The following is a 23,436-nucleotide window of genomic DNA, read 5'->3' as shown; positions in this document are numbered from 1 at the left end:
TATTGCATATACTTTTCACAATGTATACAGCTGGCGAAGAGCAGAACTTTTCTGTTGGTTAAAATACATACATTTTTCATTATAATAGAAAGCCAAAACAACACAAAAATTAAAGAAAGAGAAAGGAAGGAAGGGAGAGAGGGAGCAAGGAAGAGAAAGAAAGAAAAGTGAAAGGAAAGGAAAGACACAGATTAAGGAAACACGGTTTTGTTACCTTTTCCTAAATGTTCAAGCGTGAGTAACTAAAATTATGGCAATAGGACTGTTCTGGAATTCTCTGAACAAATGAATCTTCAGCTTCTTTTTCAATAAATTACTGTGGAGACTAGTGTACTAACTAAAATTGCTTTACCATAAGTACCAGCATTCATTATAAAGGTAAGCATCGTCTTTACAGTCAGATATTTGGTTTTATTTAGATGTGTTATTTAATAATCTTTTTATACTGAATATTTTACTGATGATATAAGATCTATAATCTTGTATGGAATAACCTAGAAAATCTTAGAAATGTAATCTGTATAAAATTACATATATAGAAAATGCATTCCTAATTCTAAACTTATAATTTTATTATAACGAAGGGAGAGAGTAGTGCTTTAATACAAAAAGGAAAAATAAAAGTTTCAAAATGCAATGCAGTTGGAATAAATGTTTACCACTTTTTCTTTTTTAAAACAGGAAAGTACAGTGCCCTTTTCAAAAGTCTTTACAACTTTTGAACACTTCTAAGTCAATAATCTTGTGTATTAAAACCTTCATTGGAGGTGATGTGACACACATCATTGGTCTTCAGTCATATTTACTATATCATAAAATTATTAGCACATGAATACAATGTGACATAAAAAAGATTGATAAAAAGTTCTGTCTTCCAACCTGCAAAATGTTTTGCCTAGGTCTCTTGCCTTTGAGAGAAAGTAATCATAACTTTGGTTTGAGGAATAGAAAAGTAAATAGGAATAACTTCCAATGTTACTGTCTTAAAAAGATCAAGTTTAGAAAAGCTTCTATTTTTCTTCAATGTTTGTATGACTATTAAGGCAAGTGCTTTTTTAAGATGTGTATCTACATACTAGATACACTTTACAGACTAGTTGTGGGTGTTTCTTTGAATATTCCTTCGGTCCAGTATTTCAAACACCCCCTATTGCAACAATGCCCCTGGGCAACTTGTTACAAATAGAGGCACTGGCCCTCACTTTCACCTTCAATAGGTCCAGAGTAGGGCTCAGGGTACTTGTACTCCCCAGGGATTTACTTTGTATTTGTTGTGAATAATTAGCAATCATTATTTATGTATTAGAATTTAAAATGCTAAAAATCGAGAAAGCTACCTCAAGTCTTATAATAGTAAATTTCTATTTTAGTGATTCTTTTCTTTGTTTTTAATTTTGGATAATTTTATCATTTCTCAATATTGTCAATAATTTCCAGTTAATGTTAAGCAATTTGAACTTAAATCTTTATTCTGTGTTTTCTGAATCTGTGACATCTTCCTAAATTCTTTGCAGTTTTTGTCTTATCTGCATATCGCTTTTCTTTGTCTAAGCAGTATTTTTATTTTAGATACTTTTTTTCTATAAACATCTATTAAATCACAGGCATAATGGTTTTGTTGTATGGACCACTATGTGAAACTGATACAGAAAGCAGGGCAGGGAAGTGCTGGGAGAAGGGCGGGTCCCTGGCCAGGGCTTCACTCCCAGGCCTGGGCCCATGGACCTAGGTGAGGACAGGCACTCCCGCCTTAGCACCCAGATGTTGCATTTCCCAAGACCACCCTTGCCTGCCATGCCCCCATCCTGTGCCTATAAAAACCCCAAGATCCTGGCAGGCGGACACACAACGGGGGAGCAGGCCAGCAGAAGTACGCACGACAGATGCTGGCAGGCTATCGACCAGTGGAAGGAGGTGGAGTTTGGCAGGGACAGTCAGAGGAGACCCTGGAGACTGCAGGGAAAAACTATCTTCCTTCTGACTCCCCCACTTGCTGAGAGCTACTTCCAATCAATAAAACCTTGCACTCATTCTCCAAGTCCACATGTGATCTGATTCCTCTGGTACCTGATACAGAAAGCCCTCTGTCCTTTCTCTAAGGCAGGGGTCTAATTGAGCTGACTAACCACAAGCCACCTATGGAAGGTTAAACTAAAAGAGCCCCCTGTAACACATGCCCAATGGGGCTTCAGCGGTAAACATTCACCCCTAGACACTGCCATGGGGTCGGAGCCCCACAGCCTGCCTGTCTGTATGCTCCCTTAGAGGTTTGAGCAGAGGGCCATTGAAGAAGCAAGCTACAACCGTGTTGCAGGCCCTGTGAGAAAGACAAGGGAACTTTTCCAGTTTCAAAACCATAAATATATAACTAGAAAAATTAACATAATCTGAAGAAAACCTCAATGATCTTAATATTTCATTAGTTGCTTGCATACTACACTTTGAGAAGTGTTCTGAGAAAATAATAGGAAAGCCATCGATCACAATACAAATGTTTTTGATAAACTAACTGGTGGCAGCACAACTGACACCTCGATGGACCTTAATGATGGAGCTGAGGCAATACATTCTAAAAAATGAAGTCTTCAAATAAAGCAGTCTTACGGTAGTATGTAAAAGAAAATACAAGACACATAATAGAGGACAATTTAAAATGTCTTGGTATCTATATAGGTGTGTGTGTATTAATTCCTAAAGCAGAAGACATTACTATAAACTGAGAGACTTAACTCAAACTTATTATCTTACAGTTCTGGGTGTCAGAAGACCAAAATGCACTTTGTAGATTCCAGTCAAAGTACTGTCATAGCTTTATACCTTCTGGAAGTTGTAAAGGAGAGTCTGGGTCTTCTGAATTCATTGGGTCATGGCCCTTTCCTCTGTCTTCAAAGCACATAAACCCAGCCTCTGATTCTGTCGTAGTCTCTTCTCTCCGACTCTGAAGATCCAGCTGTTGTGATTACATTAGGCCTGACTGGAAAATTCACAATAATATTTACATCTTAAGATCCTTAATAAAATATACCCACAAAGTTCCTTTGTCTTGTGAGATAACATATTCGTAGGTGGAAATTAGGACATGGACATCTTTGGGGGCCACTATTCTATTTACCACATCGTGGGAAGATGAAAATGACAAGAAAATGATAACAGATAGCTAGGTCAGGTAGCGATTAAGGATAAAGGAGGAAGAAAGAGCTGGAGTGTGCACAATGTGTGTATGTATTTGTTAGAGATTGATAATTAATTCAGTTATTCATATATTGGATACTGTAGACCAGAACTCATGATAGAGTTCAGTGTCAGAATTCTAAAGAACTATAAATTTGGGAACCATTAATATAGAGGTAATAGTTTAATATGTTGAACTGGCTAAGTTTGATAAAAGACAAAAATACGTATAGAATAGAAGACTGCGGAGTGGAGTCTGAAGAGGAAGAAAGGAGAGGTAGTAACGGATAAAAGGAGACAACAGTTACAGTGAAACCTGGGAGGAAAGTGTTTGAAAAAGAGGACTGACAAGGCAGAGAGTCAGATGGGATAGGATCTAAGCAACAGTGACCAAATACCATGGGAAAAAGAAATTAAATAGATTGAATGTATACATGTCTAGGACTTTCTGCCAGCCACTGTGCTAGGTATACTAGATAGATTAGGTCCTCTCATTCTTACACTAAAACTACAAAGAACTTAATATCAGTGACTTTTCACAGATGAAGAAAGTTAGGTTGAGTCTTTCCATGATAGTTTATCTAATAACTGCAGGGGATAAAAGCAGTTATGTCTAATTTCCAAACCTGTGGTCTGTTCCCTGCATCATGCAGCCTTTTAGGGGAAATGGAAACCAGATTAGAAATGATTCAATAATGAGGGTATGCAAGCAAAAACCAAAAATCAAATGAAGACAGTGAGTGTAAACTACCTTTTAGAGAAAGAAGAGAAGTGAGAGGAGATAGGTCGCTTGAAAGGCAGTTCTGTGAAACTGTTAAACCTAGGAAACAAGCATTTCCAGGCCAAAGAAATAGAAAACATTTTTCTTAAATGATGTATTTGAGTACTCAGGACAGAAGACAGAGAAGACATTATTGATGAAAATGAGTTGTTAGGGAGATAGGAAACAAGCAAAACCAAACTTTAGATAGAAAAATGAGCCCTAAAAGGAAGCCAGCAAAATGGAACCAAACCTCATCCAATCATATCATGACGTTCCCCTGTGTCAAATGCTTAACTGCTTAGCTAACAAAAAGTGCAGAATTACCGTCTGTGTCCCCACCTCCACAAAATTCGTGTTGAAATCCTAACTCCTGTAGCAATTATTTTAAGAGATGGGGCCTTTGGAAATGATTAGGTCATGCCTGTGGACTAGCGCCCTTGAAAAAAGACACAAGAGAGTTTTACTTCAGCTCTCTCGGCTCTTACAACCATGTTATAACACAATGAGAAGTAGATGATCTGTAATCCAGAAGACGGCCTTCACCTGAACTCAATCGTATACTGCCACTGTGGTCTTGAACTTCCAGCCTCCAGAATCTTGAGAAATAAATGTTAGCAGTTTATATGCCTTCCAGTCTGCGGTACTTGGTTACATCAGTCCAAACTGACTAAGATCCATAGGATCTGTGTTATAGTTCCCAGGCATTTGCTCATATAATTTTTTCAGCTTGAAATTCCTTTCCTCAGATTCTGTTAAAATTCTACTCATGGACTAAAAGCCTGCAGGTATATGATCCTTATTCAGGAGGTAGTATTGATTCTTTCTACAGAAGTATTCTTTTCTGCTTACTTTTTCAGCGTGTGCTTCTTTCAGTCTGTGTTTGCTTCAAAGTGAGTAATAATATTAACAACAGCCATGTTATTATTAGCATTCGTAAGTACCAGCTACTATGCCATAAACTTTGTGTACAATAACTCATTTAATTGTAACACAACCGGATAGCTCTATGTTATTAACAATGAAAACAAAACTGTGTTTAACAATACATTTTGAAGTTTACCTAACATTATGTAGCTAACTATGAGAGAAAGAGGAATCAATACTTTGTCTTTTGTCTTAGTTCACCTCTGTTTGGAAGCAAGAAGAGTTTCCAAAATTGTTTAAGTAAAAATAAGGGAGAATTATTTGAGTGGCATATGTTTTATAACATGTAAAACTTCATATCTGGGTCTTACAGAGATTATGAACTGGAACAGGTCTGGATCTCTTAGCAACAGATGATTACAGGTCTAGACACTCATGCTCCACTTTCAATGGGATTTCATAACCAGTCAACGTTTTCTGCATCCCCTTGGGAATTCTAATCAAGAAAGATGCCAATAATCCTAAACCACATTATTTTATGAGATCGAGAAATTTAGCAAAGATATAGGAACAAATTTTTAAATTAATTGATCAAAAATTTAGGAGAGTTAATATTTATTCAGAATTCATTCATTTTCTTTACTTTTTATTATTATTATTATTTTTTGGTATGTTTTTTGAAACAGGGTCTTACTCTATTACCCAGGGTGTAGTGCAGTGCAAAACCGTGGCTCTCTGCAGCCTCAACTTCTCAGGGTCAAGTGATCCTCCCACCTCAGACTCCTGAAGAGCTAGTACTATAGGCATGTGCCACCACACCAAGAGAATTTTTGTATTTTTTGTAAAGATGGAGTTTTTCCATGTTGCCTAAGCTGGTAGTCAACTCCGAGGCTCAGGCAATCTGCCTACCTTGGCCTACCAAAGTACTGGGATTACAAGCATGAGCCACCACACCCAATCCAGGATTCATTTTCTTACATGAAACCATTTAAGAAAAAAAAAAAAAAAAAGAAGAAGAAGAAATTAAAGGGAAGGTGAAAAACATATTTCGCAGAACACAGATACAGTAAGAAAATCTAAAACTCTGCAGGGCACCGTGGCTCGCTCCTGTAATCCCAGCACTTTGGGAGGCCAAGGCAGGTGGATCACCTGAGATCAGGGGTTCGGGATCAGCCTGGACAACATGGCAAAATCCTGGCTCTACTAAAAATACAAAAATTAGCCGGGCATGGCGGCACATGCCTGTAATCCCAGCTACTTGGGAGGCTGAGACATCAGAATCGCTTGAACCAGGAGGTGGAGATTGCAGTGATCTGAGATCACTCCGCTACACTGTACCCTGGGTGACAGAGCAAGACACCATCAAAAAGAAAAAAGAAAGAAAGGAAGGAAGGAAGGAAGAGAGAGAGAGAGAAAGAAAAAGAAAGAAAGAAAAAAGAGAGAGAGGAAGAAGAAAGAAAGAAAAGAAAGAAAGAAGAAAGAAAGAAAGAAAGGAAAGAAAGAAAGAAAGAAAGAAAGAAAGAAAGAAAGAAAGAAAGAAAGAAAGAAAGAAAGAAAGAAAGAAAGAAAGAAAGAAAGAAAGAAAGAAAGAAAGAAAGAAAGAAGAAAGAAAGAAAGAAGAAGAAAGAAAGAAAGAAAGAAAGAAAGAAAGAAAGAAAGAAAGAAAGAAAGAAAGAAAGAAGAGGAGAGAGGAGAGAGGAGGGAGGGAGGGAGGGAAGGGAAGGAAGGGAAGGGAAGGAAGGAAGGAAGGAAGGAAGGAAGGAAGGAAGGAAGGAAGGAAGGAAGGAAGGAAGGAAGGAAGGAAGGGAGAAAGAGAGAGAGACGGAGGGAGGGAGGGAAGAAGGAAGGAAGGAAGGAAGGAAGGAAGGAAGGAAGGGAGGGAGGGAGGGAGGGAGGGAGGGAGGGAGGAAGGGAAAGAAAGAAAGAAAGAAAATCTAAAACTCTCAGCTGGCCAGAACCTGAGATATCAGGGTTATCAGAAGCCCTGCTCACTTTACTGGGGCATGCTATCTTTGCTTGTCTCTGCTTCTCTGGGTTGATTTCCTTCTTATCTCTTTCCGCTGATGGATTTTCTTGTGTTTCAAATAGTTTCATATAACTTTTACTTAAATTTTCATCATAGATTATATTACTTGAATATAAATTTCTTAATAAAATAAACTGATAAATCCAGCTTGGATTGGTTGTTCACTCATTTTTCAATCAGCTAGAGAGAGGGGCTTAATGTCCCACATTCTACAACCAATTCAGGAGGCACTGGAAGAGCATATAAAGCAAGAACATGACAACTGGATAATGACCCTTCATGAAAAAGGCACTTTAGTGTCAGGAAATCTATCCAAGACTTATTTTCCTATTCTCTTGCTAAGGGTAGTGCCAACAGCACTTATGTACACTCTTAATTATAGACACATTCATAATTAACATATTCGTTTAATTTATATTTAGTAGTCTAACACATAAGGCTATATAATAAAGTAGTTTAATAAGAATTTTTACAAAAAGTGAAATAAATATTTCTGTTTTTGAGACTTTTATCCTTGTCAAGCTCTATCTTAAAATACAGCAATCCAGTGATTTGCATTAGTTTTTTTACCGAAGGGAAATGTTTCTAACATCCATAATAATATCCTTATGTGCCTACATAAGCCTGAAAAACAATTCCAACATTATGATTGATGAATTTTTGGCTGTCTCAGGTTTTAAAATTGATTGGAGAGAAGTGAAAATTGTAATACAACTTGCTTTGTCTGCACAACATGCCTTCTAAGTAAATCACTAAATGAACACCAGAGGGAATTAAATATTTCGGAACACTATAAAAATAAATTTGAAAGAAAAATAAAACTTTGAATGAAATATGTATGGATTTTCTTAAGTCTATTATGACATAACTATTAAAATTAAAATAGAAGGATATATTGGTTTTTAAGGATAATAGTACTTTAGAAAAAGAGATTGATTAGTCAGATTTTTGCTCATTTTGTTTTATGGTTTAGAAAAAAATTTTAAATTGTTTCTTTACAACATGACAGTCTAACATTTATTATATCATATCTTTTTGCCCAACACTCATATTTCCAGAGGCAGAAAGTTATTCTACATAATTTCTCAAAGTGAACTGATGCCCTTTTGAAGTCAGGGCTTTAATCTCCACATGGGGAACCAGGGCTCCATTTCCTGGGCACAGGCAACTCAAGTTGTTGTCAAGCTGATGACCTGCTTAATTTAATCCCTAATGCTGATCTGCTTGTGTTTCCTGTCACAGTGGTTTCCCTTTTGAGTGGGTAATCTGATTTGCCTTAGATTACTGAAGTCAATAGTTTATCCGAACTATGCTTGAGATGTCATGAATTTACATTTTGGATGGTAGAGTTGGTCATTTCCCCACACTAGGCCTTTCCTTTGATTTTTTATTTTTATTTTTTTTAATTTGAGAGTTCACGTAAGGAGAATAAAATTTAATAGTCGTGCAGCTTTTTAACAATCTGTTTAACATGAGCAACGTGGAACCAATATAGATCATGCAAGACTTCACATTCAATAGATTTAACAAAGGCTTTATACAGAGAGTAAGCCTTTTTCATATTATACCCATTTTTTCTATTTCTTTTCAGTTTGTTTCTCTTACCATCAACACATAGCTACCCATATCCATAATTAGAGAGGGTTACAGAGATAGAGGAGTGAGGGTAACCCTACTTATGCGATAGATTCTTCCAGCTTGCAGTTTTTCCCATCAACTCTTGGAAATCTCTTTGGGCATCTTACTTCTTGTAAGTTTGTAGCACCTTTTGACTTATCAAATCTGTTCATTCACCAAAGTGTCCTAAGTGCCAGGTTTGTGCCAGCTGCTTGCCAAGCACTGTGTTAAGCACTGAGCAGATAATAATGATCACAATATGAGTGCATGCCCACATTGAATGTAGAACTCAATTAATTTTAACAATCCCCATATGAATCTAGGTGTTCCCCAAATCTTGCTGCCAAGGTTATTGATGTGATCAGCATCCATATATGGTAAATTAGACAAATCATTTTTTTGTATAAGTCATGCATATCAATGTGGGGAGAGAGAGGATTATTAGCAGTTCTATCTTCTTTATTCAAACATATCCTCGTAGGTAACAATACCACACAATAAACAAACAAGTTCTAAGGAAATTAACAGGAAATGTAGATTTATTTAAACCAGGTACTGCCCTAAGTTCTGGTTATGGTGTTAACGACACTGAGGAGCAAAGAGAAAATAAACAATTCAAGATGATTTTTGATACTCCTGTGTTAGCTAAATGAAATAAAGTGAGTGACAGTATCAATGGTGCCTTTCAGGGGTGTGTACAGCTACCCCAGCTTGGAAGATCATCGGTGGCCTGACTGTTGTTTCAATCCTGGGTTTATCATGAGACTTTCCTATCTATTGAAGAAGAAACACAGAAGAATAGATAATTGTAAATGTCTTATTCATGGGGGGGAAGAAAACACAGGTTAAGGATTTTTAAATTGAAATTTTAACTTCCAAACTCTTAGAGGCGGGGATCAAGTATGACTACATCAGTTTTATGTATCTATGTTCCTTGCTGAAATGGCAATATAAATTTGTTTCCTTTCTTCTTTATTATTATAACAGAACTTAACCTGTGTTCTGATATTTTGGCTGTAAGGCTACAGACACATTTGTTGATCATCTCTGTGCCTCAATTAACTCAACTGTGAAATAGAAGTAGCCTAAGTATGTACCAAAGAAAGAAACTTTTAATATGAGGTATATGAGCCCCATTTAAACTATCAGGCCCAGAGAGGCATTGAAAAAAGACAGCACTTATATCCCACTGCCCTCTTTGAACTAAATGATCTTTTGAAGCTGCTTGCCATGTGACTCTAGACTGACTGATGACACAAGTCAATATAAATTAACCTAACAATGTCACATGCTGGACACCATAACTCTCATCCTACAGTTTAACAATGGATAGAAATCACTAGTCAATGTCATTTCTGTAAACCAATGAGAATTCCTGATGATTTTGTATCAGCCCACTCCTTTTTTTCATTTTTGCCTTTAAAAACCTGGGAATAATCAAGGTCAAACACAGCACTTCCCAAGGTAACGTAAAAATGTTTCCCAGGCAGCTGACCTCACATTGGCCCAAATAAAAACTCTTAAAAATTATATTTTGTGCCTTAGCTTCCTCCTTTAGGTCAACATACCTCAGAAGTTATGAAAATTAAATGAAACTAATATATGGAAATTTATAACAATTTATAAGATCAATACTAATGTATCTCATATACATAATTGTATATTCATAAATAAATTACCAAAGAAAATTATAATGTATCTACTGAAAACACCTGGCACAATGTCAACAACATTTATTTATTTTATGAGTTTCAAATAACTTATTGCAATGAAATAAGACCAATTATATCAATTTCCCAAGACTATGAAAACAAAGTACCACAAATTGGATGGCTTAAAGCATAGACATTCATTCTGTCACAGTTCTGGATACCATTATTTCCAAAATGAAGGCGTCAGCAAAGTCAGGCTCTAGGGGAAGATCATGCCTGGCCTCTTCCAGCTTGAGGATTTTTTGCCTGCACTCCTGGCATTCCTTTGCTCACAGACGCATCACTCTGATCTCTGCCTCTGTCACCATACGGTCTTCCCCTTGTTTGTTTCTCCTGTGTCTTTATGTCCGCTCTTCTTACAAAGACACCAGTGACATTGTATTTAGGGTCCACCCTAAGCCAGTGTGACTTCATCTTAACTTGATTACATTTGCACAAAGCACGGTTTAGTGTTTGAGCACATCGTTTTTCTTTTTGGTTTTTGTTGTTTGTTTGTTTGTTTGTTTTAATGGCAGGGAAAACAACAGACAACAACAATTCCTTTTTTTTTTGAGACGGAGTTTTGCTCTTGTTGCCCACGTTGGAGTGCAATGGTGCGATCTCGGCTCACTGCAACCTCTGCCTCCCCAGTTCAAGCGATTCTCCTGCCTCAGCCTCCCTAGTAGCTGAGACTATAGGCACATGCCACCTTGCCCAGCTGATTCTGTATGTTTAGTAGAGATGGGGTTTCTCCATGTTGATCAGACTGGTCTCGAACTCCTGACCTCAGGTGATCCACCTTCCCTTGGCCTCCCAAAGTGCTGGGATTACAGACGTGAGCCACCGCACCCAACCTATGGTTTTGTATAACAATGAGTTTGAAAAACTCATTTGTTGATTGCACAACAACGTACTGAGGACTTTTTAATGGACTGGTCCCTCTATTTAAAATATTCTTTCGTTTTAAAATTAAAATGTGCGTGAATGAAAAAGATGGATAGACTATGTCATAATCAGGCTTGATCAATAAGACACTCCTCACTTCATTGTACACTTGATTTGTATGTCTGTGTATGAAAGTCATATGTTTACATTGCATACACCCAGGGTGTAAACACATGTGCATCAGATTTATTATAATTGTCTTGATGTTCTCAATAGTTTAAAAACTTTTTTAAAAACTATAAAACCAACTACAGATTAATTTCTCAATAATTGCTTACAATTAGTATTCTATGTGAATGTTTATAATTCATAGCTTCATGTAATTGGAAAACCCTTAAATGACAGACGTTAATACAACATTTTTACCTGACAGGCTATATGATATCCAACATATCTCTTTGGCAAAGATATGCCAAATAAAGTTTTTTAGTAAAGTCAAGATTTATATATTCAATTTTATATTCAATATCCATATCCTAATAAATAGTGTAAACTATTACTTAAAGTCATCTTAATTATATTGATTATATATAAAATGTTTAATGAAAGATACAGAAATGAAAACATGATCCTTATTTCCATTCTTATGTAATTAATGAAAATACATTAGAAAGGATGTCAACATGAAGATGGTGATTATATTTTTAAGTGAATAATTCTGATGAATTGGACAAATCCTTAAGAAATCCCCAAAAAACAGACATAGAAAATTTAATTATTGAATGTTCAATTCCAAATATACTCTTACCCTTTAAAAATATTACCATTAGAGTAAGTAAGATGATGCCTTAATTACTACTTGCAGATCTCAAATAGTGTTTCATTTATTGGGGGAGGACAAAAAGGTGGGAGACTGTCATTTCTGGACAAGATAGTAATTTAAATGTGCCAAGAATTCAACCAAAACTCTTAACAGACAAGAACAATGGTCCACTATCTTTTTTAAAAAAAACGTTCTCACTTATTTGTCTTACACGTTTATGTCTCATTATCCCACTGCATGGCTTGTGTGTTTTGATTCAAACCAACTACCCAAACCTAGAAGAATGATTAGAAAATGTTTCCTTTTGTAGCTTCAACATTATTTCTGTGCTTCAGCTGTTGAAACATAGTAAAGAATTATGATTTCTATGTTGAAAAGGAAAAGGGCCAAATTTGTTAATGGCTAATCAGAATTTTTTGTTGCCAGTAATGTATTGTTTAGAGGAATATTTACACAGTACTTACGAAGTCTAATTAATATACTTGATTATTTTCATCTAAGAAGAACATTAAATGTTGTTCCCTGATATTTCTGTAATATTTTGAGAAAGGAAATAGTTCAATAACACAATTGAGTAAGACAAGCTTCTATTTATTGGCCGATACTATTTTTATATTTCATATGTGCCTGGAGACTCTATAATTACAAAAAATAAATATATATGGACTGCTTATATTGTAAGAGAGAAAAAAAATAACTGTTTACTTTCACGAATGTCCCAATCTTCTAATCATAATGTACCTTTACTTTTATGTGCCAATGAAAAGAACACCTCCTACAAGAAAAAGTCTAAATATGTTGAAGAAATTATCCCTATGATGGAGTTTTATAATATAACTTTAAAAAAATACGTGAACATATGCCCGTACAATGAGCACAAGCCAATATCGCTAAATTGTATATCATTTTAAGGGATAAAAAATCCTTTTACTGGTGCTTGCATTTAAGGGTGTAATTTGAATACCTAGGAAATCAATATCTGCTTTACTATGTGATTACAGTCAAATAATTGAAGTATCAGACAAGCAGTGAACCACAGGGTTTTTCTGTGCAAACAGCAAGGCATTCTGACTATAAAGCTCCTCTTAATGCTAGTGGACCTCAGGCTGTAATTACATAAAACTTTTAAATGTACTATTTTTTCAAAAGATCCTGTTGGGGTAATCATTCAAGGGAAGAAAAAAATTTCTAAAAATATCAGAATTGACACTTCCTGCTGAGGCAAGAAAGAAGGAACAGTTTAAAGGTAAATTGATAAGGAAGATTCTGGAGGACTCTCATTCACAGCACCTAACAATGCCGTCCTCCTGGTCATTTGGAGCATTTCGTGCACAGCTTGGAGTACCTTAGAAGCATTCAGTTTCATTGTTCACCAGATAATCAGGGATGGTGCTTTTTCGTTATTCACTTCCAAAGGCTTAAATCTCTCTTTCTGGACCACTCTCGTATCTTCTACTGAAAATACTTTCTATCTGATCCGAGTAAATTCTTCGAAACTAGAGCCAGTGTGCTATTGCAGCCACTGAGCCAGTCCTTACTACACACTTTATCTAGCAATACCTGGATCAAAGACAAATGTGCCTTCAGGGACAACCAGGTTGGGTTGAACTTAAACAGGACAAACAGTTAAAAATGGCAACTGATACTTAGTGTCAGGGTTAGGTTGGAGTGGACTCAGAGTATGACAGAGTGTCCTTCCTATGCTGTCATTCAGCTTCAGTGCTTTAGTGGACATTTCTGTGTGTGAGAAATTCGGCCCAGTTTTTCTGATCTTTAAATTTAAAAAAAAAAAAAAAAAAGAATTTTACACATTTTTGTAAAATGTTTCAACTTGCAGATATTGACAAATTGGCTACTAGCCAACAGGCTTTTCTGGGAAAGTAATTTCTTCATAAATTTATATGTAAATTATTTTGTGTAGTAGTCATTTGAAGTAATTATAAAGCATGGGAATTAATTTTATTTATTGCTGTATATCATTGATAACTTACGATGTTACTAGAGTTACCAAACATATTTTTTGTACACATAGAGTGATACTGCAAAATTAAAGTATTTGAATATGCTTTATAACTCTAATTTCCCATTTAAATAAAACATTTCATTGGCCTTAAGAGAAGCTGAGTTAAAGGCTCTTACTTTTGACAATGCACACGGTAAAAGCTTCCATGTAATGTAATCTATAAAATTACTTCCTGATTTCAAAGATATTTCCAATTCTGATGACGTCATCAATTTCAACTCTATACTTATTGCAATGAGGTCATTATTTTCCTCGTATTTCTCGATTAAGAAAAAAGAAACAAACGAATATATCATATGTGACATTGTTTAATCAATAATAATAATTATTGCATTTTAAGCAAAAGACTATATTTTAACAAGTATTTTATCATATTCAGTCACTTAAAGTCCTTGTTATATTATTTCTGTATATTATGTCTATTTCTCTACATTATAATGGGCATTTTGTCAAACAACTCAAACTAAAACTTTAAATTTCATGATTATAACTAACATGTTATATAGTACATGCTGAAGGAGAGAGGACTAGAGAGTATTCTAAGGTATTTCTCCAATGTCTAGGTTCTAGAGACTGTGTATAATTTTTCTTGATTTTCAAAAGTAACACAGGAAATGAGTAGTCACATGAAGAGTGTCATAAAATTGTGCTTGCTGAGCATGGTGGTGCATGCCTATAATCCCAGCTACTCAAGAGGCTGAGGCAGGGTTTAGTAAACTATGGTTCATTAACATATAAGGCCACATTACTAAATTATTTTCTATTAATTACATTGATTTTATCAGCAGGTTTTTGATACCTGCCCAGCAATTTTAGCCTATTTCTCTGTTCACAACACTTGGGCCATTACCATTCTCTCCTGCATGGCTCTTTTGTACTTTCGAACAATATTTAAACAATTACAAATAAACAAATGTCTACGATTACAGATAAACACATCTTTTTTTCTTGATATTCAAGACCAGTCAAAGTTTGGAACTAATTAGTTATTCTTGCCTTATTTCATAATACATGGTATATACTCAATATGTAAGCAATATATACTCAATACACTTAATATAACATGATGAATATCTAAAGTACTCTATCAGATATCTCAAATAAGACTTACATTTATGTCTCAAAATTTGGCAAGTTTCTATGCATTTTCTGGAATACCTTTCTTCTGACTCTCCTTAAAAATGTTACCTAATTATAATAGATGCATTATTATTTATTTCTTTGTCCCAATATCAAAAACCTCTTTTTATATTTGATGAACTTGGTGGATGACAGATGTTGTCTCACACTACAAAAACCCAAATATCTGCTATTCATGGCTGAAGTCTCCCATACAATGAAAACACAGGAGTGACCTTTGCTTGGGAAGTGAAATGTACCTCCTCTGTATTTTGAATTGGAAGCTAAGGTTAACAAAAAGCAAAAGAGTGAAGAAATGCTAGTGTTGACAGAAGTGGTAGCAGTGGTATACTGTCTACAGACAGAAGTAACCCTGTGAGCAAGGGTAGTGTCCTGTGTCCTTTTTATGGATAGGTTACATCTAGTGTTCTACTGGTTGCTGTAATGTTATTCCTGCCTGTGGCTTGGGATGCATGGCCTTCTTTTCTCTTGTTTGTTTCTATATCCTGGTTCTTCAGTTGTACCAGTATTTCTGTGACCTTTGCATCTTTCAAATAATTTATTTTTTATTCAATCACAAATCAGTTTTTATTGCTTGCAACCAAGAAAGTGGAGAATAACATACACTGGTAATGGGACTGGGACAGTAAAGGCAACTGGTATCCAGCTGTTGCCCAAGAATTCCTCTGTCTCATTAAATAAAAATATTATAGAAATATGTAGATTGTTTTCACCTGTCAGGGACATTAATTTGTCTTTCCCATTTTTTCCCTCCAGATTCTTAATTCTTAATTCTTAGATTTTGTGCAGTAATTTAAACTGTCTATGAGTTTATTTCTTGTTTTAATGTATATATTTTTGAGGAAAGATCTCACTCTGTGCCCAGGCTGGAGTGCAGTTGCACAATCAGAGCTCACTGCAGCATTGTCTTCCCGGGCTCAAGCGAGTCTCACATCTCAGTCTCTTTAGTAGCTGGGACCACTGGCATACACTACCATTCCTGGCTAATCAATTAATTTTTTTGTAGAGATGGCGTCTCATTATATTGCTCAAGCTGGTCTGGAATTGCTGGACTCAAGCAATCCTCTTGTCTTGACCTCCCAAAGTGCTGGAATTATAAGTGTGAGCCACTGTGCCCAGCTGTAAAGATTTTAATAACAATCTCCTATCAAACATAAACCTCCACATTAGTCTACAAATTAAAGATATTATATTGATAAAACAGGAAAACCGAAATTAATAGACAAGCAATATTCCCATGAGGATGAGAGATATATCCCATAACATGTAGAGGTTTGATATCTCTGTAAATCATCTGAGGAAAAGGGATTTGTGTACATGTTGAGATATTCCCCTCAAAATAAAGGACAATTTTCTTTACCTTGTGCTCTGCTATTTAATGTGGGAAATATTGCCTAGTGGACTTCATTTATAGTGGAAAGGCATCATATGATATATTTTGACCTACTGACACATAAATCAGGTGATTAATATATACATGTTATCATTTTTAGTTCTATCAAGGCAGAACGTGGTAGCTCACACATGTAATCCTAGCACTTTGGGAGATGGTGGCAAGAGGGATCACTTGAGCCCAGGAGTTTAAGGCCAACCTGGGCAATAAAATAAGAACTCATCTCTAAATAATAAATAAATAAACAAATATTAATTTTATCAATTTAATGGTCAAAATTTGACTTTCCTTATTATTAGTGAAAGAGTATCTCTTTATATAAAGATCATTTAAAAAGTGTGTTTTGAAGGTATTGACTTTATTTATATAACACTATTATTCAAATATCTTTATTTTTAGGTGGGCAACGTACTTATTTTTGCTTTATGGTTTCTCTCATTCTCTCTCTCTCTCGTGTGTGTGTTATGTATAAGGTCATGACCCCACATTTTTATTTTCAACATTATAGTATGTAATAATTTTGGAACTTTTAATATAATTAGTGATTTAGAAATATAGGGGTTGGGCACAGTGGCTCATGCCTGTAATCTGAGCACTCTGGGAGACTGAGGCGGGTGGATCATGAGGTCAGAAGATCGAGACCATCCTGGCTGACACAATGAAACCCTGTCTCTACTAAAAATACAAAAACATTAACCAGGTGTGGTGACGGGCACCTGTACTCCCAGCTACTTGGGAGACTGAGGCAGGAGAATGGCATGAACCTGGGAGGCGGAGCTTTTTTAATGTGAGCACTTACAGTTATATTTTCCTCTTAATACTGCTGTCACTGTTTCCATAGGTTTTGTTATGTTGTATTTCCATTATAATTTGCTTCAGTGAATTTTTAAATTTTCTTCTTAATTTCTTCATTGACCCACTGGATATTGGGAGCATGTTTTTAAATTTTCATGTGTTTAGTTTCCAAAATTTCTAGTTTATTCAATTGTGGCCAGAGAAAAGGCTTGATATTATTTCAATTTTTGAATAAGACTTGTTTTGTGAACTAACATATGATCTATCCTTGAGAACAATTCATGTGCTGAGCAGGAAAAATATGTATTTGGCAGTCATTGGATAAAATGTTCTGTTAGTACCTATTAGGTCAATTTGGTCTACAGTGCAGATTATGTCTGATTTTTTTTGTTGTTGGTGATTTTCTGTCTGGAAGATCTTTCCAATGTTGAAAGTGGATGTTAAAGTTTCTAGCTATTATTGCATAGAGATCTATTTCTCTCTTTAGCTCTAAAAATATTTGCTTTATATATATATAAATATTATATTTTTATATATATACATATATTACATTATATGTATATATACACACACACATATATATAAATAAATATATATATATATGGATGCTCCCAGTGCTGGATGCATATATATTTACAATTGTTATGTCCTCTTGTTGAATTGACCCCTTTATCATTATATAATGATCTTCTTTGTCTGTTCTTAAAGTTTTGTCTTGAAATCTGTTTTGTCTGATATACTTATAGCTACTCCTGCTCTATTTGGTTTCTATTGGCATGAAATGTCTTTTTCCATCGTTTTATTTTCAGTTTATGTGTATCTTTACAGGTGAATGTGTTTCTTGTAGGCAACAGATCATCAGGTCTTACTCTTTTATTCATTCAGTTTTTCTGTGTCTTTTCGTGGGATAGTTTAGTCCATTTACATTCCATGTTACCAGTCACAAGCAAACACTTATTCCTGCCATTTTGTTATTTGTTTTATGCCTGTTTTGTTTTCTTATCTTTTTTCTTTCTTTCCTGTCTTCCTTTTAGTGAAGGAGATTTTCTCTGGTTGTATGATTTAACTTTCTGGTTTTTATCTTTTTTTGTGTATCTATTGTATATTTTGTGATTTGAGTTTATCCTAAGGCTTGCAAATACTATCTTTTAACTCAATATCTTACACTAATGACAACACTGATTGCATAAACAAAGAGGCAAAAGGAACACCAATAACTCAGATTTGTGCCTTTTGAGGCTATTTCACAGATCCTGTAAGCATGCTTCATTCTTTTTTATTATTTTTTCTTTTATGTACTGTGTGTATTTCCAAGTAGCCTGTCTTCAAGCTCACTAATTCTTTCTTCTACTCAATCAATCCTTCTTTTCTTCATTTTTTTCTGATTGAGGAATAAAAGCTGTTCCAGAACTGAGATGTAGCATTATGTTTCCCACCAAAAATATCCCAAAGCAATGTAATTATGTAAAATAATAGGAAAGATAGCAAATTGACATGGAGAAATTATTACTCATAGATAAAAAAGGTAGAGATATAGACTAACTTTTCAGGAAGGTCCTTTACATTTAAAGACCTTGTAATGTGTTTGGGGAAAGGGGAAATAAACATAGAAAGCAAAGAACATTGGAAGTGATACAAAACAATTCACAATGGAAAACAAGTTACATTAAAATGTAGGGTGAGATAACAATAACAGGTCATAAAATAAATACTCAGGATTTCAGTGGAAAAAGAATTTAATAAGAACTCTAGTAACCTAGAGATCTTTATTTAAAACAATGAGCTTTATCTGCGACTCAAAGAATTCTGAAAATTTGGGTAGTTGGAAAAATTGAGTAAGATAAGTGATGGAAGAAAACTGCAGAATGTGAGTATTATTTAGTCAACTATTATTAAGATTATCCCTTTTAGGAAGGGAATGCTGACTAAGTGTGAAGGGTCTTCAATCTGAGGTAAACAATTCTTAAATGGAGTGAAAAATTATGCTTTCTTTCCAGACATGTATGACAAGAGAACCATGTAAGAACAACTAACAAAATTTCCTCCTTGCATAGAAATTCATATGAAGATATCAAGAATATCTAAATATAATACCTAAGATATATACTAATATATTTAGTGTGAGTGAATAAACAAATCTAAAAACTAAGTATACTATAATTTTCTCTATATATGCTTTTAGGAGCTTAGTAATTAATAAATGAGTTTTCTTTTTTCATCAAAGAAAAGAGCTATTCCAACACTAAGGAAGGAAAAAAAAACTACGGTCATTCACATTGTCAAATGGAGATATTATTTATGTTACAAAAATCCTTTAAAGGTTGATTTTCTCTTGTAGGGAAAAAGGATAGTGTCCATTACATTGAAAAATGTCCAGTAGAGTATAAAAATAGCATATCTACTAATAATAGAGTTTTAAAAAAAAACTAAAAAATTTTAAAAATAACAACAAAAAATGTACTAATAGGATCACCGCTCCATAAGAAGTATAATTTTGGTCTAAATACTTCACAAATTTTTTCTGAGTACTCTATTAACTTGTGTAATTGACATTAAAAAAAGATAATAAGAACAACTCAAAACTCTTCATTGCTAGCATTTTTCTGTGACTGTTTTTAGTACCAATACTGTGTGTAATTTAAAGTCAGTGTCCTGGGCTCAGGAAGGCCTAATTATTTCTTCTTCTTCCTCAGTATTTCATGCTTGCTTCTCTAGTTCAATCCTTCATCTCCTGGCTTGGTGGTTACTGACCCAGTGACCCAGTATATATACTCTCTCCTTTCCTTCTATTACATTATCCTCCTGAATGCTGTAGAACAGGAGTTGGCATTTTTAAAAAAATGTAAATGGCAAAATAGTAAATATTTTAGGTTATGTGAGAAATAAAGTCTCTTTTGCAAATACTCAACTCTGCTGTTACAGGTGTGAAATCATCTGTAGGCAATATAAATAAATTGCCATGGCTGTGTTCTAGTAAAACTTTATTTCAATAAAAAGGGCTATAGTTTGCCAGCCCATGTTGTGCAACATGTATTTATTAAAGTGATTCTGGATTCACTAAGATAAAGCGGGCAATGTCTGCTTCAAGAAGTGTGAGAATGATAAGTGAATACATACCATATGATGGGAAGACTGCAGTTATTAAAGTGTAATATCTTAGGGTACCATAGAAGAGATGTTATCCTTGTCTTGAAACCCTATGCACTCTTATTTCCCTATGCTTTAACCACACCATTCCCTGTAAACAAAAAGAACTTTCACTACTGAAATCTTTGTTTCATCTTCACTTATGACATAAATATTCCTGCTAACTTTGTTCTGTCATAAATATCACGCACAAATTGTCTAAGCAAGAACTTGCTAATCATAAAATTCAACTTAAATATTATTTTCTCACTATGATTTCCCTTGAATATCCTTTTAATATGTTCTAATATATTTTACTAGAGAAATTCAAAGCACAAAATAATAATACATTTTTTAAATGAGCTATATAATTGGTATAGAGTATTCCAATTTTAAAACAGAAAAAAAAACCTAACAATCTAATAATTTTGTTTTCTTATGTACGTTAAAATATAAAGGCACAGTGGTTCTGAATAGTTATTTTCCTAAATTTAGTAAAAACTTGTGTTAAATATTTGCTTGAAACTGCAGAGCAGAATTTCTTTTCTTTATACCAGCCTATCTCAATTATAGAACTTGTCAACTTTATTGCATTTATTTTTTACACTTCTATTTGTAGCTCTGAGTTGAAAATTTCTGGAAGACAAATTTTTATATGTCTAATGCTTTATATAGTTCATGAAACTTACTGTTCTAAAAAGGTTTAAGAAATACATTTTTAAAAATAAATTTATAAAATTGTCAAATGGGCTCAGATTTATTATCAATCTTTCCTGCCTAGTATATAACTGTTTATCTATCCCTATGGACCATTATACATATATGAGAAAAGAGACAATGAAAGATTTACTTCTCAATTCAAGAAGCATGCTAGATATTTATCAAAGTGACCTACGGACAAACTACATCCCTTGAAGATATAATCAATTAAACTATACTGGGCTGAGAGAAGGGTTCAATTTTACATTATTGAAACCATGTAATATATTGCCAACAATAAGGCACATGGGTACATTATGAGATGAATAGACTCCAGAATGCCATTACTAACACTTTATAAACTTGGAGTTTCCGCTTTTAACACCAGATCACATAGGTAAGTTTGGATTGATAGATGAGATTTTTCTTGATCTCACCATCGCTTCTGGCCACTGCTGCTGGTATCAATGAAATATATATATATATAAAATATTATACATACTATATTATACATTATATATTGTATGTATAAATAATATATTTTATATTATATATCCATAATATATTATATATTATGTGTATAATATGTATTATATTATATATTATATGTATACATAATTATTACATATTATACATATAATATTATATATATTATATATATATATATCTCTTTCCTTGATACCAGCAGCAGTGGCCAGAAGCAATGGTGAGACCAAGAAAAATCTAGTGTGTGTGTGTGTGTGTGTGTATATATATAACATTATATATACTAGATTATATATTATGTATAATATATTATATAATATATATAAAATATATAGTACATAAATATATAATATTTAAGTGTAAATTGCCCTGTTTAAGGTATTTTTGTTAGCCTGAACAGACTAAGACAGTTTGATGAAATGTATTATTTATAATGCCTTTATTATTAAGCAATGACATTTTTTTAAAAATTGATATCACATATTTTTTAAAAAATTGATATCACATATTTCAGGTATATAAAATATTATGTTTTAAGAATAAATCCTACTGTGATTATATATTTTTTACTTTTTATACTTATGGCTACCAAAATTTTAAATAATTCATTTTTATTAAGTAGTTTATACTCTAAATATCTTATATTACAGCAATCCTATTCTGAAAGTAATTACTTGAAGTTAGGTTAAACCTCACTAGTTTAGGGCCCAATCTCCCACAAGACTGCCCTTAGATCAGACACTTGCTGCAAGCTTAGAAGTTCCTAGGCCACACACATTTCTGACCAATTAGCTGTCATTTCAAGAGTTCCCATGACCCTCTCAGCTTCCATAATTTAGAATGAGTCATACATCTTAGAAAAGCATGATACTTACAATTACAGCTTTGTTATGAAGCAAGCAAATCAAGACTAGCCAAAAGAAAAACCCATAGGGAAAGGTCTGGGAGGGTCTTAAAGGTCACATTTCCAAGTCCTCTCTGTGCGGACTCAGAACACATCACCCTCCTGATGTGTCAGTGCATATCAGCAACAGGCAGTACATTCAAGTATTAATTATGTTTTATTGTATAGAAATGATTGTTCAATTCATTGGAAACATGATTGAACACAATCTCTATCCCTTATTTGTTCTCAGTAGGTTGAGCTGATACCATGTGACTCAAAACTCCCAGTCTCTAATCACATGTTTGGTCTTTTTCATACAGCCTGTCCCCATTCTAAAACTATCTCCAGGCCCATCAGAGTCCCCTCATTAGCATGAACTCAGGTGTGATCCTCTAGGCCCATAATAAATAAAAATATAGTAATAAACCTGCGGAACGTCAAAGATTTAGAGGCTCCATCCCAGAAACGGAGAAAAAAAGTCCAAATTTTTTATTATCTAAGAATTACACTAAGATTTCACTTTAATTTTTAAGAGAAAACAATTGAAATACAATATTATACTCAGAACAAGTCAAGAGATCTTAAGTATAATCTCAATTTCAATCAGACTAAATGCAAGTTCAATGGGTGTTTTAGAATAGCCTATTATAGCTATCACATTAATGGGTAGATAGCAAAATAATTCATATGAATGTCAATAATTTCTAACTTTGGAGATATTTATGTTTCTGGTCTAATGGAACATGGTCAAAAGAGTAAATCAATCTGATTTAATGCAACCCATTTTTATAACCCTATGACAATGAGGGAACCACAAATACCAGTCTCATTTTTCACAGAATCATTTTGAGAAGAAGATAAACTTTTAGATTATATAATCCTTATCAAGTCCTAAAATGTAATCATCCACATATTATTTGGGAAAAATGTAAAACCCATCTTCTTGCCCTCAAATTTGTCAACATAATTTAAACAGGGGCAAATTACTTAACTTCCAATTTGATTTTTTTGTCTAAAATTAGACAAGGGAGATATTGGTTTATATAAT

The sequence above is a fragment of the Chlorocebus sabaeus genome, chromosome 13, assembly GCF_047675955.1.
Source record: "Chlorocebus sabaeus isolate Y175 chromosome 13, mChlSab1.0.hap1, whole genome shotgun sequence".
Lineage (NCBI taxonomy): Eukaryota > Metazoa > Chordata > Mammalia > Primates > Cercopithecidae > Chlorocebus > Chlorocebus sabaeus.
The sequence above is the reverse complement of the archived record's forward strand: the minus strand, read 5'-3'. Positions refer to the sequence as shown.